This window comes from Cupressus sempervirens, chromosome 2, assembly GCF_028749045.1.
Source record: "Cupressus sempervirens isolate cs-2001-9-10 chromosome 2, ASM2874904v1, whole genome shotgun sequence".
Lineage (NCBI taxonomy): Eukaryota > Viridiplantae > Streptophyta > Pinopsida > Cupressales > Cupressaceae > Cupressus > Cupressus sempervirens.
The window spans coordinates 34,012,420-34,036,584 of record NC_143119.1 but is presented as its reverse complement, the minus strand read 5'-3'; the positions used below and the strand labels follow the sequence as shown (position 1 = coordinate 34,036,584).

Genomic DNA, 24,165 nt, shown 5'->3' with positions numbered 1-24,165 from the left:
CCTAGAGCCACCTTTGTAAGGAGTTTTAGTCCAACTCTTTGCAATGACATTTCTATAGATATTAGAGATTTTTGAAAATCTGGCCAATGATAATGTAGGTGTCAAATTTGTGAACTCTTGTTCTTCAAGGTGACACAACTTCGACACAGTTTCTCTAGTGATACTCAGCAATACACTTCTATCCCTTTTCAAAATATTTCTACTAGGCATATCATGTATTTGGATACATTTTCGAATGAATTCTAGACATGAATATGCTAAATGAGAAGGAGGAGGCCAAAGGAAATTGGTATCCAAGACTTTAGTACAAAAGGGCTCTGAAAGTTTCTCACACAACCTTTCTATTATTTCCTGCTAGGTCAAATACTAAAAGGTTTACATCTAACACAATGGACAAATTACTATGCATACTACAAGTATTCCCAAATATATGCAATGTATACCTCATAATTTAGAATTCCCTCCCATTTCCTAAAAATCAAAGAAGCAGTCACAATCTTTTCTACTAACAGGTGAAAGAAAAAGAGTTAGATAATACAAGACTTACCTAAAGAGAAGTGACTATGACAACTATGAAAGATATCTTCTCCTTCCTAAGACTCTTGCTGCTGACACTTAACTAACTGAAGAAACTTCTACCTTTTGAAAAAGGAAATTTTACTCATATACACTTTGAAACAAAGGTGGGGTATTAATCATGAGAAGAATACAATGTATTACACATGCTGTGAGAAAAGGATGATGTGAAAAAATGATGTCTATCATTAAATAAAAAGATAGTAACTTAAATGATGTGCTACCTTTGCATGTGCCAAAATTTTAGTTTTGCCCCTTAAATATATCTCGACATGATAATTAATGATTGTCTTACTTCAAACATTAGTTATTTGCTACTTATCTTCAAATGATGAAGTCATACATGATTATGTTAGACTCAACAAGGCATCTAACTATAGTGCATCTCCTCTTTGAACTCCATGACACATCAAGCTAGGGCCAACCAATGGCGTTGCATGAAAACTGAAAGTGAGTTGAAGTGATGAACTCGTTGAACCTTTTGAACTTGGTTCAAATGGTACAATTGGTACAAGAGGTTCATGGTTACTTCATTTCATTTACAAGTGGTACAAAGGGTTCATGAGTTACTTAAGGAAATTTGAATCTTTGGATATGACCTTAATAAAAACATTTACAAAGGAAATTTGGGGATTGGACTTGGTCAACAAAAAACATGAAGGAAGGATTGAAAGGACAAGGTTCATGGATGAATCATTGAAAATGGTTTATTTAACCTCAAATAGAAACTAACAATAGGCAGAACCGATGATTCAAAATAAAGAATTGAAAATAGTAGTGAATAAAAAAAATAAAAATGGTGACTCTGAAAAATCCTAAACTAACAATACCATATTATTCTTGCTAGGATCCACAAAACCTTTTGTTTTCTCTATGTATACTTCTTCTTCAAGTATCCCATTTAGAAATATAGATTTGACATCCATATGTTATACCTTAAATCCTTTATAATTAGAATATTCAACCAGTGTTCTAACTCCTTCTAGTCTTGAAACATGGGCAAATGTCTCCCCATAGTCATTTCCTTCTTCTTGTGCACATCCTCTGCATTCCAGTCTAGCCTTTATCCTTGTGACTTCACCATTTTTATTCAACTTGTTCCTAAATACCCACTTTTTTTCAATAATATTTTTTTATTTAGGTCTAGGTCCTTTTCAATTTGCTCAATTTCTTCATTTATTGCTTGTATCCAATCCTTATTCTCTAAAGAATCTTTCATTGATTTGGGCTCAAACTCACAAAGTATGTATTATTCTTTAGTCTTTTCCTTGTCATAACACTAGTTTCTTTGTCTCCAATGATTTCCTCTAGTGCAAGATGTCTTCTCACATCTTTTTCTAGTAAGTTTGAAGATGATGAGTTTCTCAAGAACTACTATCAGATGGGATCTTGTTTGCTTCCCTTTTGTCATTTCTTTTGTGTGCTTTAGTTTTTCAAATTTTTGTTTAGTGGTTGTCTCTCTTTTGGATTTTCTTTATGTTGTTACCAATCTTTCTATTTTTCTTTCTTGTTCATAACTTGACATCATTGATATATATATATAAAATATTAACTCTATAAATGGTTTTCATGCCCCTTCAAAACTTTCTTTTACATAATTAAAAGAAAATTCCTAACCAGCCTAAAAGCTCTTAGCTTAAGCCTCATTTTTTCTAATGAGATCATCATCAATATCTCTAACCTTACAAAAAATACTATCTAAAGGACTGAAAACATTATTCTTGCTCCTTAGATGCACATGGAAAGGTCTAATATGGAAGAACAACCCTTAGGGTAATTATGGACCTTCACTTCAATGTTTGTGGCTTTATTTATCTTCTTTACCTAAGACTTTTCAGTATCATGCAAAGTACTTTTCAAGATATTATTAGGGGAGTTACCTTTAAAATAAATGATACTTATCTTTACTTGTATCATTAAGATTTTGTAGGCCCTCACTAGTGTCATGTAAAGTAGATTTATCCACATTCAAAACCTTGTTCAATTTACTCTACACACCATAAAATTTATCATCCAAAGTTTTTATTTTCTCCTCATGGTCTTGTTTCAAATTATGAATTTAATTGGAAAGATTATGAGTACTAGAAAGAATATCATCCAATATATTGGTTGAAATTGACCCACTCTTAAAATCCTTACACACTAAAATGAATCAATTAGGTAGGGCCAAGATTGACTTTGTAAGAAATTATTCAATAAGGCTACTAATAGTGGGGTCTTCCTTGATTGAAGAGAAAATTTCAATAAGGGTGTGTTTCCCAATTTCTATAGGAATGTCATCATTAATTTTCTTCTTAGTTCCATCCTTATGAATAATCTTCAAGTATTCCTTAAGAAAACTAGGAGAAGGTTTCCTTCTAAGAAGAGATTAATAGTTTTTCAAGGTGACCCATAAGGTTTAGGCCAGATTATTTACTTAGCCCTACTAGTACTCACCTTCCATTTTCTCTTACCTGTACTTTTCTCTAACTAATTTGGTAGAAAATCTTGAGAAGGCACATAATCTAAGTCCTCTTCATCCAAAGAAATAATGATATTTCTACAAGACAAAGAAGGAAGAGATGTCTTTCTTTTCTTATACATGTGATAAATGTCACCCCCTTTAGAATCAATTCTATCAAGGTCAATTCCTAACTCATCATAGTGAATCCAAACATTCTTTTTGAATTCTAGGCCAAACTTTTTATGAATCTTTTTTTCAACATATAGGGATTTATCCTATCCCATTACAAGTAAAGTCAGTCCCTCTTGCTAAATGGGTGTAGAGTGTCTCTTCATATGAGCCACCATTCTATAAATTAAATATGAAGAAAAATAAAATAAAAAAGAAATACATTTATCATAGAAAAAATAATTGACAATAACCAATTGGTAACTCAACAACTTGCTAAATTTTCCATCCAAAGTCCTATACTGCATGATCACCTTAGCAACATTCACCCATAACAGTGGTAGAGAAAGGTGCTCAGAACCCCAATTAGTGGTCTTGGTGGATTTTCTCTTTCATTAAGAAAAAATAAATTGTCCATCACCTCTAAAGATAATTTGGTCTCCCAATAAAATTTAATGCCACCACTTTACATGTTGGAGACAATTGAGCCCATGTCCTCATTGATCACCACCTATATTTCATAGACTTGCAACACTCCATCCTTTCACCCCTTGTCAAAAGCCTTAGTGATTAGGGAATCCACCCAGTAGAGAGTCAATATGTAAGTTGTTTAGCTGCCAATAGAAATGGCGCTCCATATAATATATATATATTACCAATTCTCATAAATGATTGCCTCTATTATGTTGCAATATTCTCTAATAGTGGGAATAGGTATGTTTGTAGAACCAAACCAAGTAGGGATGCCAAAAAAATAAAAATAAAATTATATGTAGCCTCAAAAAATACACCTTCCTAGCACTATACTTTTGCACATATCAAGGTAATGAGTGAGAGTTAAGCATTGAAAGCTTGCCCAATAATATCATTCCTAAGAATCCATTTCATCCCTATTGGTATGTGATCTGCATAATCCCAAATCAAACAATGATGGGATGCAACACCTTTATGTGTAATGAAATCTGCCACCTAATTTCCTTTATGATACATGTGAGAAATTAGAAAATTGTGAAACTCATTAAGTATTTTGATATAGTTTCTTATAATATTCCTAATAGGCTAGCTAGGAGGGATGGAGCCTTGAAATAATTAGTTATATGCAATGAGTCACTCTCAGTCCACACTTTAGCCAAACTTTTGTCTTTGGCCATTTTCAAAGCCCAAATAGATTGCTCTAGCCATGAAAAAATGGTTTATCTAGGTCCCTAAAGGAATTTCCATTGATCATTGATAATGTTGTTAGTTGTCAAATATATTAAAACTAGTCACCAATATGGTAAAGATGCCATATTTTGTAGGATAAGTGTGCACAATATACAAGCTCACATTTATACTAGTATTGTATACAACTATTATTTGATCCAATATATTAAATCTTTGACCATGTAAGATTTCACCATCATATAGGTATTTCAACTTTTGATGTTCAAATTGTCTTTCTTTGGAAATCTATAGCAACACAAAGTATAAAGAATAGAGAGCCATCTAAAAGAAATCTTCTCTCAAGTAACCTATTGGGTCTTGTTAATATATGCAAAGCTTAATGATCTCAAATCTAAATATAGTTAGTGTTTAAAGTCTTGCACCAATGTGTTATACCCCACTCAATTTCCCATATGTGTATTGGTAGTTAATTATAAATGAGAGTTCTCTCAAAAAACTCAAAGCAAAGATTCTTGCTTTAAAATATTGCTAACAAAAAAATTACCAAGAAAAATAATTGAAATAAAGCAATATTATAATAGTCTTAAAACTGCCATAAAACTAATTAATGAGAGTGTTAACATATCCAATGTGGTTGTCTTTCATAAGATCATATTTTTTAAAATCAAAAGAATATCCTTGTAAACTATAAATAAAAATTAAATAACACAAAATATCTATGAAGACAAAACCAGATAGAACATAATATTTAATAATAAAAGAGTAAACATCTTTAATATTATTAAAATGTAATTGTAATATATTCATTAATAAAAGAGAAAACATCTTTAATATTATTAGAAATGTAATCCTAATATATTCATTAAGACAAAACTAAATACTAAATACAAGATAATATTTTATATTATTCGTTCATATGTAAGCACCATACCAAATATTGATACTTAGATCCATAATTTTATTTTGTTTTGAGTCAAACAAAAGTGAGATCAGTCCTTCAAAAAGAACACATAAAAGCACACATATAAACATAAATATATATTAGTAGTGTTATCTTCAACACAATCATATATTATTCTTTCATATGTAAGCATCACACCAACTATTGATACTTAGATACATACATAGTTTTATTTTAAATCAAACAAAACATAAAAGTGGGATCAGTCCCTCAAAAACACACATAAACATAAATATATAATAGTAATGTCCTCTTCAGCTTTCTCATATACTGATGTTGTTAGGAATTCCCTTGAAGGTGAGACCAACAACCTTGGTATTATCTGAAGTGCTTGGAAACAAGAGTGTGTAAGGAACCATTGCGGCACCACATCAGTTTTTCAGGTTTGGATCCTTATTCCTAGCTATAATATTTTTCTCAATGGCCAGCAGGTTCTGCTGAAATTTCTAAAAGGCTTCGGAAACCCTATAGTCATCAACCCATTCTTTGCTTGAACCCTTCCCCAAGTAAACCTTGTTGGTGGAATGCCTAGAAAAGATTTCCGAGATAGCCATGGTAGTAGTGGCTGTGCTAGGGTCCGTAAGAGTCTTGAGAAAATAGGCCCCTAGGTCCTTGAGTAATTTGGAATACTCGTCTGACCCTTTCTGTGGAACAAACTTTCGGGTGGTACTGGGTAGATTGGGCATGAATCCAGCATAATCATACTGGTTGAAGTTCACTGATGCATGGTGAGTAGAGGCAATCTAGATGAACATTGTGACTGCTTCCTTCAGATCACTCTGGCTATTCATCTTGTACCACCCAGCTACATCCTCTGTTGTAATCTGTAGCTTCGTTTCCTTGTGCCCAACTTCTATTATCTCTTTCCACCACACTCTCGATTCTTCATCACTCTCCACACTCCCATCATCACTGTAATAAAGTGATAAGTATTCAGACACCCATGATTTCAAGGAATCCCATACTTCAAGCCCGTCCACCACATATGGATAATCTTTGATCACTAGTTCCACTCCACCTGCTTTGTTGTCTATGGCGATGCCTCTACCACAAGTAAGCTAGTAGAATCAGTATCTCTATCCTCATTTGTACATGAATATCAGTATTTGAATACAATATATATTGTTCATAACATACCTTCTCTTCAGATTAGCTGGCAGACCTTGCTCATTGAATCTCTAGTTGATGTATGCTTTGGAAGAGATTTCTATTGCAAACTTACCTGGACTAAAACATCTCTCAATGATGCCATGTGCATTAATTAGGCTTTCACGAGCTGCACGATTGATGCCCATTGTGTTGCGAAAGTGAGGGGCAAGTAACTTGTGAAGAGGGTGTAGTTTGCTCAAATTTCTGTGAGTGGAAATGATGAATGGCTCTACCACCGCATGTGTTCTAAGCTTGAAATCATACCATATTAAGTAGACTACATTAGGTACCTTCATGTGTTGAAGATTTAAGGGTAGTTTGTTATGATGCTTCAACTACTTACCAGTGACTAACTAGCTGGTGATAATCGCAATCGTTGGATCCCACATGAGCTTTGGCCAACTCCCACAGCCATCCCTTATCTTCTCCCACATAATTAGGTGTGAAGATTTGGTTGTCACCAAGTCCCACCAATGTGGGAGGCAAACAAAGCTCGATGGCAATAGGCCTCAGAGGTCCATCTTGGCAAAGGAAGAATATGGTGTGGGTGGCATAGATTTTGCTTGTGGGAAGGTTGTTAATGCGTCCCACAAAGGACATGTACACATTGTAGTAGTCTAATATAAACAATTTTTGGTTTTCAATAGCCTGCCATCAATATATCCAACATGGATATTGTGCTTGTGTTGCCCTAGCTATTTATTATTATTATGTCGAGAGGCATTCTATACAATCACAGCACAAATACCCAGCACGAGAATATGTAAAAAAAGATTCTCTGTTAATAAAAAAGAATTGGGAGCAGTTACAAACTTCCAAATTAAATATTAAAAAATAATTCTCGAAATAATAGGTGGCCAAAATAATCGGAAGCCAAATGGAGGCTGAAATAATAGTGCACGAAAAAGTAGGACCTGAAAAAATAGGGCCCAAAAAATAGGGGCAAAATAATTTTAATATAATTTTTTTTTGTTAAATATAATTTTGCATGCACATTTATGCTTATGTTTTGTGGAGAGTGAGGGAATTTGAAACAAATTCGTGGAATATGAAGAGACGTCTATTGGGGGATATGAGGAGCCTCTCAGAAGTTATAAAACCAAGGCTCCTCATTTCATTTCATTTTCATTGTATGTTTTTGCAGGAAGGAAGAGTTGGAGGTTATTGGAGGATTAGATTGGAGTTTTTGAATAGGAGTAGATTGAAGTTTTGGAGTAACATTTTTGCAGGTGGGATTTCTATTTTTTATTTATATTTTCATTTAGATTTAGATGTAGATGTAAATCAAAATTCAAAATTAGTTATAATATTCTACTTTGATTTAGATTTCAATTTTAATTAATTTCATTTAGATTTAGAATTATGTTCATAACTATTTAGGCTTGCATTTAATAGTTTAGTCTATTGCATGTTTGATTTAGATTTAGATTTGTATTCAAAATCAATTTGATTTATATATTTTATAATACTTTTCATTTACATATTTTAAAAGTGCATGTTTCAAATTAGTTCTATATTTGCATGTTTCATATTACTTTTAGATTTGCATATTTCAAAATAGTTTTGGTTTGCATGTTTTAGATTTGAATGTTTCACAATAGTTTTACATTTGCATGTTTCTAAGTATTTATATTTTCATGTTTCAAAGCATAAATTTATCATTAATCTGGATGAGAATGCCACCATATCAATACAATTTATATTTTATTAAAGTTAATGATTTATTTAAAGTAGATAAATCATATATTTAGTATATATTTTATCATTATTGAATTATAAAATAAAATAAAATTCTTGAAATAATAGCTAGCCAAAATAATATTAAGCAAAATAGATGCCGAAATAATAGGACTTGAAAAAATAAGGCGAAAAAAATAGAACCCAAGAAAATAGGGCTGAAATAACTTAATTAAAATTTTAAACATAAAACATTTTCTTTTTGTTAAATATATTTTTGCATGCACATTCATGCTTATTTTTTGTGAGGAGTGGGGAAATTTGAAACAAATTCATGGAATGTCAAAAGACATATATTGGAGAATATGAGGGTTCTCTCATAAATTATAAAACAAATGCTCCTCATTTCATTTTCATTTTGTATTTTTGCAAGGAGGAAGAGATGGATTATTGGAGCAATTAGAGTTTTTGAACAGGAGTAGATTAAAGTTCCATATAGTTTAGCCTTGCATGTTTGATTTAGATTTAGGATTCAAAAACTATTTAATTTAGATATTTGATAATACATTTCTTTTGCAAATTTTTAATGTGCATGTTTCAATTTAGTTTTACATTTTCATGTTTTACATTAGTTTTAGATTTGCATATTTCAAAATACTTTCGGTTTCCATGTTTTAGATTTGTATGTTTCATAATAGTTTTGTATTTGCATGTTTCAAAATATTTATATTTTTAACATTTCATAATTAAATTTAATTGTTGATGTGGACAAGAAGGTCACCTTATCAATAAAATTTGTATTTTATTAAAGTTAGTGATTAATTTAAAATAAATGAATCATATATTTAGTTTATATTTTGTCATTATTTAATTAGATTATATATAGCTTTTTATTAATATTTATGTTTTTAATGTTTGAAAAGTGGAAGACAATGCCACCATATTTCAAACATTATAATCTAACTATTTCATTTGAAATAGTTTTAATTTTTATTTATGTTATTTTGAACATTATTCATTTGAAAGAATTTATGTTAACTATTAATACTTTTTCATTATGATTATTTTCATATGTTGATTTTTGTTTATAAGTTTGCAGGTTACTATTTGAGTTATGGATACCTCGAATAGAGAATCAAACATTATTGGATACTAGAGCCTAACTACTTCAATGATCTCAAATGATTTCTTCCAGATTGAGTTTGACAAATGCCTACAAATAATTAAAGAGGCACAGACAACTGTAATTAAAGTTGTGGAGAAGCAATATTTCCAATTGACTATGTTGAGGAAATGGAAGAAATGCATATGGAAGATGCATAAAAATTTATGTGTGACACATCTACAAAAGTGGATGGGTTTCCCTCAATGATGAAAGAAGTATTTCACAATCATAGTTCAAATAAAGGTCACAAAAGAATCCTAATCATTGAAGAATGTGACATGTATTTACACCATCACAGATATATTTTTTGTATATAGTACATTCTTCTCTCCAGTTTCAAATTTTTACTTCTAATTAGTTGTATTGACAATTTTATTTCCCCATTGTTCAATGTAACTTTCATGGAGAAGAGAACAAGACAAAATAAATTTATTGTTGTACAAAAATTTCTTCAATGGATGTGGCTACTAAATATATTAATTAAGAAAGAAAATCATAAGTCTAAATAGATTCCTTAATGATATGGAGATTTATTGATTACAATTCTTAATCATTGCAATAAAAATTGCATTAGCATTATTAAAAATTCAACAATATATAATTTTCTCACATCATCATGGAGAAATAAATTTCATAAAATTGAATCTTATATATTCTTTCACACTTTTTACATCATCTAAATTGTTGTGTTAAGACTTATAAGTTCCCTTTCATGAATTAATTTTTCCACTATTCAAGTCATTTGTATAACATATATCCCAAATTTTACCAGACTTGTACTCCAAATACTCCAACACTACACCTAAATCTCATACTTCCCTTAACCCTATCCCTTATTTTAGTGTAACATTTAACCACTTATTAACCCTAATCATAACACCGAGTGTCATATAAATGAAATTGTAAACCTTGGATCCTAACTTTAACTCTTACTCTATATATGATTATACTAATCATTTAGTAAATTATATACCTTAGCCTAACTATATGTACAAGTGACTAGAAATAATATTATATTTTCTTATAAGTGATAATATTTATATACACACACCTAGAGAGAGAGGGAGAAAGAGAGAGAGCATATGTGTAGACAAGAAGGACCTCATATTACGTTTCTTATAGAGGCATGTTTTATGTAGAGAGAGAGAGAGAGAGAGAGAGAGAGAGAGAGAGAGAGAGAGAGAGAGAGAGATTATGAGGTGTATCTAGAGAGCAGACACATGCACACACACACAGAGAGAGAGAGAGAGAGAGAGAGAGATTAGGAGGAGTGTCTAGAAAGTAGGGTGGGAGAGATAAGTGGGTGTATCTAGAGATTAGAGAGATTGATTAGGGGGGCATTACTAGAGACTACAAAGAGAGAGGGTATATTTAGATAGTGGGGGGAGATATTAATGGGTGTAGTTAGAGAGAGAGAGGGAGAGAGAGGGGCAGAGGGATTACATTATTAAAAATGTTAATAACTTGTATCACAGTAGCACTGATCATGGTCACTATAATAGAACTAACCCACATTAAAATTTAACCTGTCAGTTATCCTAACACCAAGGTAAAGTGTAATAATAGCACTAACATCATCTATAATATGATTAGTAACCCAAAAATTATCTTAACCACAATAATAACACAAACCCTAACTCTAACTCTAACTAGATAATTCTAATTTTAAACCTAACCCTAACCCTAACCCTTACTCTAACTCTAACTCTATCTCTAACTTTAATTCTCCCCCTAACCCTATCCTTAACCCTTTATAATCCTAAATCTAATGCTAATTCTAACCCTAACCCTAATTCTATCCCTAACCCTAAGCCTTACTATAACTCTAATCCTAACTCTAATTCTAATCCTAATTCTAATTCAAACTCTAATGCTAATTCTAACCCTAAATCTAACCCTAATTTTAACCCATATTCTAACTATAACCCTAACTCTAACTCCAACTTTATCTCTAACCCTAACCCTACCCCTACCCCTAATTCTAACACTAACTCTAACTCTAACTCTAACCCTAACTATAATTATAACTCTAACTCTAATTGTAACCCTAACACTAACCCTAACTCTAACCCTAATTCTAACCCTAATCCTACCCATAATCCTAATCCTAACACTATACATAATGCTAATCCTAACCCTAACACTATATGTAACTCTAACTCTAATCCTAACCCTAATTCTAATCATAAAACCAATCCTAATTCTAACCCTAACTCTAACTCTAAACCTAAATCTAACCCTAAATCTAACCCTAACTCTTGCCCTAACCCTAAATCTGACCCTAACCCCAACTCTACCTCCAACTTTAACTCTAACTTGATCCTTAACTCTAACTCTAATTCTAAACCTAACCCTAACCCTAACCCTAATGCTAACCCTAACTCTAACCATAACCCTTATGCTAACCATAATCCTAGCCCTAATTCTAACCTTACCTCTAACTCCAACTCTTGTTCTAATTCTAATTCTAACTCTAACTCTAGCTCAAATCCTACCTCTAAATCTAACCCTAACTCTAACTCTAGCTCAAATCCTACCTCTAAATCTAACCCTAACCCTAACCCTAATTCTAACCCTAACTCTATTTGTAACCCTAATTCTAGCCCTAACCCTAATTGTTACCCTTACCCTAACTCTAGCTCTAACTCAATCTGTAACCCTAATTATATTTATAACCCTGATTCTAACCCTAACCCTAATTCTAACTCTAACTCTAATTGTAACTCTAATTCTACCCCTAATCCTAACTCGAACCTATATAACCCTAACTCTAACCCTAATTCTAACCCTAACCCCAATTCTAGCTCTAACCCTAACCTAATTCTTACCCTAACTATAACTCTATTCCTAACTCTAACCCTAACTATAACTCTAACTCTAATTCTTACCCTAACCCTAACCCTAACCCTAACCCTAATTCTAACCCTAACTCTAACTCTAATGCTAATTCTTATCCTAACCCTAATTCTTACCCTAATTCTTACCATAACTCTAACTCTAACCCTAACTCCAATTCTAACTTTATCCCTAATTCTAACCCTAACTCTAACTCTAACTCTTTTTGTAACCCTAATCCCAATATTAACCCTAACCCTAACTTTGACTATAAACCTATCCCTAATCCTAACCCTAACACTATATATAACTCTAACTATAACACTCACCCTAATTCTAATCCTAATCCTAGCCCTAACTCTTACCCTAGCCCTAAATCTATCAAGTAACTTTAACCCTAACCCCAATCTAACCTTGATCGCAACTCTATCTCTAACTTTAACTCTAACTCTAACTTGAACCCTAACTCTAACTCCAATTCTAAATCTAACTCTTATACTAACACTAACACTAACACTACCTCTAATTTTAACTCTTACTCTAATTGTAACCCTAACCCTAATGCTAATCCTAACCATAACCCTAACACTAACCCTAACCCTAACCCTAATGCTAACCCTAACCATAACAATAACACTTACCATAACCCTAACTCTAACACTAATTCTAATCCTAACCTTAATTCTAACCCTAAATATGACTGTAACTCTAACTCTAACTCTAACTCCAACCCTTATTCTAACACTAATTCTAACTGTATGTCTAACCCTAACCCTAACTCTTATTCTAACCCTAACACTAACCCTAACTATATTTGTAACCCTAATTCTAACCCTCACCCTAATTCTTACCCTTACCCTAACCCTAACTCTATCTCTAATCCTAGCTATATTTCTAACCCTAATTCTAACCCTAACCCTAATCCCAACTCTAACTCTAATTTTAAACCTAACCGTAACCCTAACTCTAACTCTAACCCTGACTGTAACTCTAACCCTGACCCTAACTCTAGCTCTAATTCTAAACCTAACCCTAACAAGAACCCTAACTCCAATTCAAATCCTATCCCTTACCCTAATTTTCATCCTAATGCTAACCCTAACTCTAACTCTAACCCTAACCCTAACCTTAACACTAACCCTAACCTTAATTCTAACCTTAACCCTAACCTTAACTCTAACTCTAACCCTAACCCTAACCTTAACACTAACCTTAACCATAAAAATTAATTTGTCCCTAACACTAACCCTAAATCTAACTCTACCATAATTGGACTCTAACCATAACCCTAACCCTAACTTTAATCTTGGCTCAAAACTTTTCCCTAACCATAACTCTAGAACCTTAACCCTTACTCAAGCCCTAACCCTAACCCTAACCTTGGCCCTACTATAACCCTAATCCTAACCATAACCATAAGTCTAACCCTAACCTTAACCATGAACATAACTCTAACTCTAAACTTAACCATAAACATAACTCTATCCCTAACTCTAGCCCTAAATCAAACTCTACCATAACTAAACTCTAACCCTAACCTTAAGCCTAACTTTAATCCTAACTAAAACCCTAACCCTAATCCTAAATCTAACCTTAACCCTGACTCAGACCCTAACCCTATCCCTACAATAACCCTAACTCAAGCCCTATAATAACCCTAACCCTTACTTTAATCCTGACTCAAACCCTAACCTTGACTCTAAACTTAACCTTGACTCAAACTCTAACCCTAGCCTTACTATAACACTAACCCTAACCATAACCATAACTCTAACCCTAACCTTAACTATGACCAAAACATTAACCCTAACCTTAACCATAAACATTTAACTATAATCTGAACCTTAACCATAACCATAACTCTAACCCTAACCTTAACCATAAATATAACTCTAACCCAAACCTTAACCATAACTCTAACAATAACCATAACCGTAACTCTAACTCTAACCTTAACCATAACTCAAATCCTAACCCTAACTCCAGTCCTAACCCTAATGCTAACCCTAACCCTTATTCTATCCCTAAGGTTAACATTAACTGTAATGGTAACTTTGTCCCCAACCATATATCTATGTTTGACTATAATATTTCACATTACAATATGCCAAAAAGAAAATTACCTTTTTAAAACCATAATCCTACCCCTAACTCTAACCCTAAATATAACCCTAACTATAAATCTAACTCTACCATAATTAGACTCTAATCCTAACCCTAATCCTTACTTTAACCTTCACTAAAACCATAACCTAACCCTAACTCTAACCTTAACCCTGACTCAAAACTCTAACTCTAACCTTAACCCTTACTTTAATCTAGATGAAAACCATAGCCCTAACCCTAAGCCTAACCTTAACCCCGACTCAAACCCTTACCCTAACCTTAACCCTGATGTAACTCTATATACAACCCTAACTCTAAATATAAACCTAACCTTAACCATCACCCTAAAACTAACCCTTTCTCTACCCCTTTCTCTAACTCTAATCGTAAATCTAATTTTAAGCCTAACCCTAATCCTAATTTTAACCCTAATTATAACCCTAATTTCAACTCTAACTCTAGGCCTTATTCGAGCTCCAATTCTAACTCTACCTCTAACTCACACCCTAACTCTAATTCTAATCCTAACCCTAACTATATTTTTTACCTAAACTGAAATGTCCCTTTCTCTATTTTTATATGATATTTCAAGCCTCTAATCAGATCTTTAAGATCAAACAACCAATCTTTCAAAGATCCACTAATTTCTCAATAAACCCCAAATTGGGTATGCCGAAAATAGTGCCAAAAACTTCACAGCTTCACATATTATTAGTAAATCTGAATTTGGACATATTTATAGAAATTTCAGCAGCATAACAGCCTACAAAATGACATTTTCAGATCTATATAACATTTACACAATAGCTCCCAAATGGAGGATAAAAACAATGCTCATCGAGCTCCCAAAAACAACATAGAATAGCCCGAAAACACCACAAAAAAACTAATAATCTATCACAAAAGTATAATCGTGACCAAATAAATATATTCAGCTCTATTTTAACATCTAAAAGTCTGGCATACAACAGAAACCCAAACTGATATGAAATACTCAACTGGAAACACCAAACTCTTACAAAAACACACCCGAAAACTCACAAATCTGCACTGTTCAGCACAAAGGCAAACTCTGCATGAGTATGCACATGGAATGGCTTCAAAATCCCATCTTTAGCCTTCCTAGAAACCTGCAAACTCCCCTTCTTGGGTCTCCTTCTCCACGGGTTTGGTAGCCTCTGAAGAATAACAAAGAAATGAGCAAAAATCAAGTTTTGGAATGAGCCCAAAATGCCTCCAAACCTCTTAAAAGAGGGCATAACCCTAACTCACATCCAAGAGGGGTTAATAAAACATATTTTAATAATAATTTTCATTTATTAGTCCATTCACTTCCAAAGATTATCCCCTTTTGTTGAAACTTTGCCTTTTTGGGCCTGCCTGCCTTAGCAAAGATTATTATTTTTTAATTATTTGAAAAGGGGATGTGACAAGTCCTCCCCTCCCAAATATTGCTTGTCCTCAAGAAATGGCTAAAAAATAAACCAATCAATCCACCTGGATCCCAAATGTAGTCATGAACTATACTATTTCCAATTAACACGGGCTCCTGCAATATCCTCTGTAATATGACCAAGAGGAATCCATAATCAAACTAACAATTACAGCTCAACCAAACTCCAAAATCACCACTAATACAATTAGAAACCCATGAGACACAAGCTCTTAGAACATAAAAACCCAAGTAAAGTGGACAAATCAAACTGCCAACACAATAAATACCATCAACACATCCCACTGGCTTATATGGAATGTACAATCCAACTCTGCAGCAATGGTGAACGCTCTCGAATGAAACTGTACCAAGTATGGAGAATCCGCACACTGTACAACTCCTACAGGCAACACAACTATGCAAATCACTAGCCACTATCTCATAACCATAACTCCCATGCACTGTTAATGGTGAAAAGACATTACAAGATAAAGAGAAAGAAATGATACCCAAACCAAATTTGCCATGAACAAGTGATATAGCCCACTGTGACTAACCACCAGCTAATTCAAGAGATGTCATAGCCAAAGGAGTAGAATCATTAACAACAACTACTAAAGAATCACTCCCAAACTCTTGCTCTAAGTCATGTATTATCAAGCTATCAACTACATAACCTATTTCCATGTCATGCCCATCACAACTCTCATCCCGAGGCATCAAACCGTCCCATAAATGATGACAAGCACTAGGAACCAAAGTAAATCTCTATATCATCATCTCATCAACATCTTCATCAAAGGTAAATTGATGAGCATACCTCATAGTGTAGTGCTGATAGAATGCACCAATCTCAGTCGGTGGCTTAGACTGCAATCTAGATGAAACTAACTGTAGTCGATCACTAACCAAGTTGGAATTGACTACTACCTCCAAAGACATTGCCAAGGGAGTAATATTACTAGCAGGAACCATGCCAACTATCGGCTCACCAACATCACATATGATCTTTGATACAAAATCTCTAGTCTCTATGCCATTAGTACTAGAGGCCACCACCATGTCAGGCATACCACAACAATTTGTTGCAACACCCAACTCAACTAAACCTGACTCTAGCAGGAACGAACCCGATATGCCAATGTTAGTATCAAGGATGGATGCATCCCCATCTCCACTGTCTCTGACAATCTTGACCATGGACATCCTCAGATCACTAGACACCACAGCTTGTGACTGTACAAAATTTGGTAAAGATTGCAGTCACTCCAACTCCATGGTCACCTTAGTCAAATGAAACTGCGACTCCTCAAAAACCAACTGTGTACTCTGAAGAATCTTAAAAGTCACCTCAAGTTGCTGAGTAAGCTCACTCACCTCATCTTCCTTGGCCAATAATGCATCATATGCTGTACTCCCACACTCCATAAGATAATCTCTATCGGCTACCAACTGCATATAATTCTGTCTCAAAATTTGAATAGCCTCTCATAAAGAGTGGATCTCTGTCAAGGAAAGATAACTGCCTTCCTGCTCATCACTAGTAGGAGAACCTGATCCATAAACTGCTAACAACTGACGAGAAGCATCGAAATGCTGGCAAGTGATAGCAATGTCTCGCTGACTAACTGTCAAGTGATTAGACACATGATGGCACTGGCTAGATTATCTCCTACAAACCTCCTTTGATGCACTGTCTAAAGGAGTATCCTCATAGTTACTAGTCTCTAGAGTATTACCATCCATATCCTGTGAATCAACTCCAAAGCTCATATCAACAGACAGAGTATCAAAAATTGTAGGGTTGCTATCCAACTCCTCTATACCAAAAGAAACTACCAAGGAAACTAAGTCTTCAAAATTACCCACTGCATCCTCCTGGATGTCATCAATGCCAATATGATCTTGGGACTCATCTGTACACACTACCAAATATGAAAGATCATCAACACATTCCAGCAAGTATGATCAACTAGATATATGAACAAAGCCCAACACCGATTTATAAAAACTAATACCAAAATTGGACAAGCTGTTGGCACAAGAAAAGACAACACCATGCAATTTTCTAATCAAATCCATGATAGCACCCAAACAAACACTGCTACTAAAAATTGTTAAAGATCTCCAATCAATTGAATCCCAAATGCCAATATAACAATCTTGATTCCATATCTGTAAACTAGAATCAGTTGGTAACTCAAGAAAACTTCTCACCTGAGTAATATGACCAATACCAACTAACTCTACATACTTGTCACGACAACATAATGAAGTCAAAATACTATCTTTGTCCACTTTTAGCTAGCTAGACAAATCATGTGAAGTACTACCAGCCTCAACCTCATGTGATGAAGCATCTAACTATGCTAGGTACTCTTTCTCAAAAAATTCATGAATGCTCAATGTCTTCTCATCTCTACTAGGTATCTCACCATCATGCACAACAACATCCTCATAATCATCATCTAAACCCACTACACTGTAGTCATTGCCTTTTGTAACTATACATCCTGAATACCTATGACATTACCCTTTGATGACTTGTATACAATTGTCTCAATTTGAGTATCAAGTTGACCATTACTATCAATCTATGTAATATCCTTTCTCACTACCTCCTATGGCAGAGTAGAATCTGAGACCTCTACCTAGCTATAAGCTAGTTTCTCAAACTCCTCATGCAAGTTCTTAGTAATTGTGTCATTTTCCCTGTGACAAAATCTACCAAATAGAAATCTAGTCAACTTATCCACCTTAGCTGGGTCAGACAACATGTCATTCATCATATGGTGGTGCTCAACCAACTATTCATACATGTCATGGCTTATTTTCCTAAGTTTATCTCAAATGTCTAAATAACCATCCTTTCTATTGTTCTAACTTTGGATATCAATTGTGTAAGATCGTGTCCTTTGAGACTTTGTACTATACCTGTCCATTTTGGATAAAGTAGAGTGTAACCCCAATAGGTTATAACTTCTTCAAACACCAAGAACTAACATGCAATTGATTAGAAGTAGCATGCAACCATAGATTTTGACATGTATCTAATTAGAAGCAACATGCAACCACCAAATTCACCAAGAACTAACATGCAAATGATTAGAAGTAGCATGCAACCATAGATTTTGACATGCAGCTGATTAGAAGCAACATGCAACTACCAAATTCACCAAGAACTAACATGCAAATTATTAGAAGTAGCATGCAACCATAAATTTTGACATGCAGCTGATTAGAAGCAACACGCAACCATAAATTATGACATGCAAGATTTTGGTAGTTGTCAAAACTAACATGCAAACTTCTACAAACCCTCAGGCTGGTAAGATCATAGCTCTAATACCATTGAAATGTCCCTTTCTCTATTTTTATATGATATTTCAAGCCTCTAATCAGATCTTTAAGATCAAACAACCAATCTTTCAAAAATCCACTAATTTCTCAATAAACCCCAAATCGGGTATGCTGGAAATAGTGCCAAAAACTTCACAACTTCACATATTATTAATAAATATGAAAGTGTACATATTTATATAAATTTCAGTAGAATAACAGACTAAAAAATGACATTTTCAGATCTATATAACATTTACACAACAGCTCCTAAACGGAGGATAAAAACAATGCTCATCGGGCTCCCGAGAACAACATAAAATAGCCCAAAAACACCACAAAAATAGTAATAATATATCACAGAAGTATAATCATGACCAAATAAATATATTCAGCTCTATTTTAACATCTAAAATTCTGATATACAGTGGCAACAGAAACTGATATGAAATTCATCAATTGAAAACACCAAACTCTTACAAAAACACACCCGAAAACCCACAAATCTGCACTGTTCAGCATAAAGGAAAACTCTGCATGAGTATGCACATGGAATGGCTTCAAAATCCTATCCTTAGCCTTCCTAGAAACTTTCAAAATCCCATTCTTGGATCTCCTTCTCCATAGGTTTGGAAGCCTCTGAAGAATAACAAAGAAATGAGCAAAAATCAAGTTCTGCAATGAGCCCAAAATGCCTCCAAACCCATTAAAAGAGGGCATAACCCTAACTCACGTCCAAGAGGGGTTAATAAAACATATTTTAATAATAATTTTTATTTATTAGTCCATTCGCTTCCAAATATTATGCCCTTTTGTTGAAACTTTTCCTTTTTGGGCCTGCCTGCCTTAGCAAAGATTATTATTTTTTAATTATTTGAAAAGGGGACATGAAATAAACCCTTATTCTTACCCTCACCCTTACCTTAACCCCAACCCTAACTCTAATTCTAATTGTAACTCTATTTGTAATCCAAATTCTAACCCTAATCCTAACATTAACTTTAACTCTAATTCTAAACCTAACCCTAACTATAACCCTAACAAGATTCGTAATCCTAAAAATAACCCTAGCCCTAACCCTAATGCTAATCCTGACTCTAATTATAACTCTATTCCTGACTATAACTCTAACCCTATCCATAACTCAAACCCTAACAATAGCCCCAACCCTAACACTAACCCTAACCCTAACTATAACTCCACTCTTTAATATAACATTTTACATAACAATATGTTTAAAATCAAACTGAATTAAAGTGATGCAAATAAACACCATATATAGAATTAAAAAATAAAATATTCAAGAATAATTTTATAGTAAGTTTATACTATTACATTTTTATAGTAAGTTTATACAATTGTATTGAAAAATAAATAAATAATTCAGCACTACCCTTAAAAAAATAGAAATTTTTTTAAAAATACTTTTCCTGTTGTGCGGCGATTGCCACTAGCTTATATATACCTCTATATATATTATGCTGAGAGTAATCGTTCTCGAGGCACCTATTTTCATTTTCATAAATCCCAACTATGTTTAAAATAACCTTGAGATTAAATGAAAATAGGCACCTTGAGAATGATTACTCTCAACGTAATATATATAGAGGTATATATAAGCTAGTTATCCCTATGGTTCAAAGCGAAAGAAACATAGAAATTATTACAAGATAGCATACCTTTTGCACCGAAAATTGATCCATATAAGAAAGTAAATGCTCCTCAGTGATTGAACTCTGCTGTGGACCATAAATTTGTGGGTTCAAACTGCCATATGGCGGGAAGTGCTACCATGACAAAAAAATATCGCTGCGATAAATAAAATAACATGTCAATCATCAATGTACAAGCATTTCTCTAATTAGTATTGCCCATTTCTCATTGCTAGATAGTAGATGTGACTGCTAACTTATTTTAGCTAACTTGTACAATTTAAGAGAAAAAAGGCTATTAGTGGTAATGTTGATTATGCATTGATGATAAATATTCCAAGTACTTATAATGAACCAAGGAAGCAATGAAATACGAATAATGACAATGTGTCTTGGATATGGAGATGGGTTTCATCCATCAAAATCATTGATTGGAGCTGGTCCCTTTTCTATTGACAAGGAATCCATTATCTATAAATAGTGGTTTTCAAAACCAAGTTTGAATCTTACAGTTCAATTGACAAGCAGAAAGCAAGCCTAAGCTACAAATATTTAAATTGTAACCAATATTTTGTCATTATGCAAAGAAATATTCAATCGTTTAGAAACATAATGTCTATTCATCACATTCTTTAATGAAAAACATCTTCGATTTTTACATACCTCCAAACATTTTATAGCCATTGGATTAATTCCTACAAGTGTTTGACGAGCAAACTCTTCGTCTATCTTCCACGCATTATCGTCCCTTGAATCACACGTCATATTCATAGCGCAATTATATTTCGGTGACCAATGATGTATTAATCCAGTGTCAATATAGAAGTAAGTTAATCTTACTACTTAGTATATTGGGCTTAGGAAATTTTAGGATCGCTTCATTACTTGGATCCATGATCCCTTTCAGCATCTAAAAGGCAACAACTACTTTGGCTATAGTAAGTGTAATACCAGTTGGCGGGAAAAGTCCCTCACTGTAGAGACTTCTAGCCTCCTTCAAATTGCAGAAGTGGCACTTCTTCAGTATATTTGTGAAAAGATCACAAAACAATCTTTTTAGAAAAAGCTCTGATGAAATGGGCTTGAAATTCAGAGAGACTGGCTAGAGGGAACCTCTCATCTAATGGAATATAGAAGCCTAGATATAGAAGTGCTACCACTTTGGACTATGCCTTTCGAGTCTCAAAGGCATGATCTGTAAGAGGGAGGGAGAAATTTTAGGACAGCATATATTAAGATTTGATTCATAAACTAAAAGTATTAAATACTCAAAACTGACTTATTTTTATATAGATTTGTAGGAACAGAAAAACGGGTTAGAAGCACCAACTAGTCTACGATGAAAGCCAAACTAATTAAGAAAGCAATAGAAACCCCCTTTTTCATTTGTAGCTCCCATGTTCTTCTTTCTTTTCCAAATGATTGTAGCTCCAAAGTTTCCTATAGTGCACACAAGATTGAAGCCAAAGCCTCTGATATGGATAATGCCATGAGAATACTAGAAGTGTGATTTTAATCTTGAAAGAGAGAATGCAACATGCAAAGAAGTAGAGACTCAAAGATTCAAAGATTTGGACTTTCAAAACTTAAGCATTCCAAGATTCAAGGACTGGAAATGAGAGAAAGAGTGTTTATTTTATAATTAACACTTAGAGTGAGGGCATTGGATTTGTCACCCATAGATATGTGATGTGGCAAGAGATTCCTTTGAGAATCCATGACGCATATGAAAAAATATGCCAATTGTAAGATTCTATGACACATGCAAGTCAAACTTGGCTAAATGTGGAAGAGAATCTATGATGCGTCATAAGACACCTCAACCCACTTAAAGCTAAGAATCTATGATAAATAAGCCAAATACGGACATGCGTAAGAGATAATGATATTTGATTATGACAAATCTCAGCCAAGTGTCAAAGGAGAATCCACGAGGTGTCATATCCAAGTGTCATGATGATGGAATATTTGAATTAAAAATCCTCTTATTCCACAAAATAAGAATTAGTAGAAAATGGAATTAATGATGGAAAATGGAACTTAGGAAATTAAGAATTTCCATGGTTTGCAAATGATAAACCAATTAATTAATAAAATTAATTAATTTAGGATGATAATTAGGAAGAATAATTAGAAAGAATAGGATTAAATTATGGGTTATTTAATCCTATAGAGAAAATTAGCAGATAATTGGCCAAATTGATTAAATTAATGAGACTATATCCTTTGATGAATATGTGACAATGATGGATATGGAATAAGATGATGAAAAGATAGACCAAAGCCATGGTCAAATTGATTGATTGAAGTTGATAACATGCCAAGGACACATGACATGAATTGGTTGATATGTAACATTTAACCGACATTGTAAATGCTACAGGATTGAAATTGATTGATAAGGTTTGATCATAATAACATCGATAAAAATTACACCAATGTTATTAAAATGGTTGATGATGCTGTGATTTTGACATTGAAAGCCTCAACAATGTCAAATATTGAATGACATGAATGATAGTTTGACCTAGCATTGAGAGCCATGACAATACTAAGGTCAAATTGATGAGATTGATAAGTTGATAGGTTTCTAAGACACTGAAAGCCATAGCAATGCCTAGGAGTAGATAAATGATGATTGACTTGGGATGTTTGATATGTTTTAGGTTGATTAGGGCTGATTTTAAGTGATTCTGGGTTTATTTGGGGTGATTTCGAGTTGATTTGGGGTGATTCCAAGTTGATATGAAATTGATGTGAAAGGGGATACAAATGACTAAATATGGTCAATCTGGCCAAAAGATCCAAGTTAGTAGAATGAGAAAATGGGAAAAATTAGTATGAATAAGTGATTAATTCATATATGTGAACCATTTTTGAGCATCTACATTTTGCCCCTCTTTGATACAATATGATTTAGAGCGTTGTATCAAAGAATAACTGATGAGAAAGCCATGACATGCCCCAGTAGGGATGATGTATATGGGTTCTCCCTTGATAAATTGACAAAGATAAGAATATGATAAGTCAATTTATCAACAACAAGAAGAAAAAAGCATAGAAATTGACAGATCACAAATCAGAGCTAAGATGTGAAAGTTATGAGGTCTAGAGTGCAAAACAGGGTCAATCGGGAGTCCAACAGTGATTGCATGGGTTTCCACTCAATAAAAAAAAAAATTATGAAAATTATATTTCATGTTTTCCACAACAAAGATATGAATCCAACCCAACTGATGGATTGCAAATCCGAGTTAAAACACAAAAGTTATGGGCTCCGGAGTGCAACATAGGGGCTCTGAGAGCAGTTCTAGATAACCTAGGTCCCCAACTGTTCCCAAAACTCAACCAAGTGCGTCATTGATGCACTTGGTAAGCCCAAGTGCACCATGATAGTACCAAGTACATCAATGATGCACTTGGGAAGTCCAAGTGGTCTCAGAAAGTGCCAAATGTGCCCGATAAGGCTCTGGGGGCCAAAATCAACATGACGGG

General features: G+C 33.7%; 1 pseudogene; it reads right to left on the bottom strand.

Moving 5' to 3' along the window:
• Positions 1-5,575: 5,575 nt before the first annotated feature.
• Positions 5,576-24,165, bottom strand: part of LOC149570941 (linoleate 9S-lipoxygenase 6-like) — a 32,299-nt pseudogene continuing 13,709 nt past the window's right edge.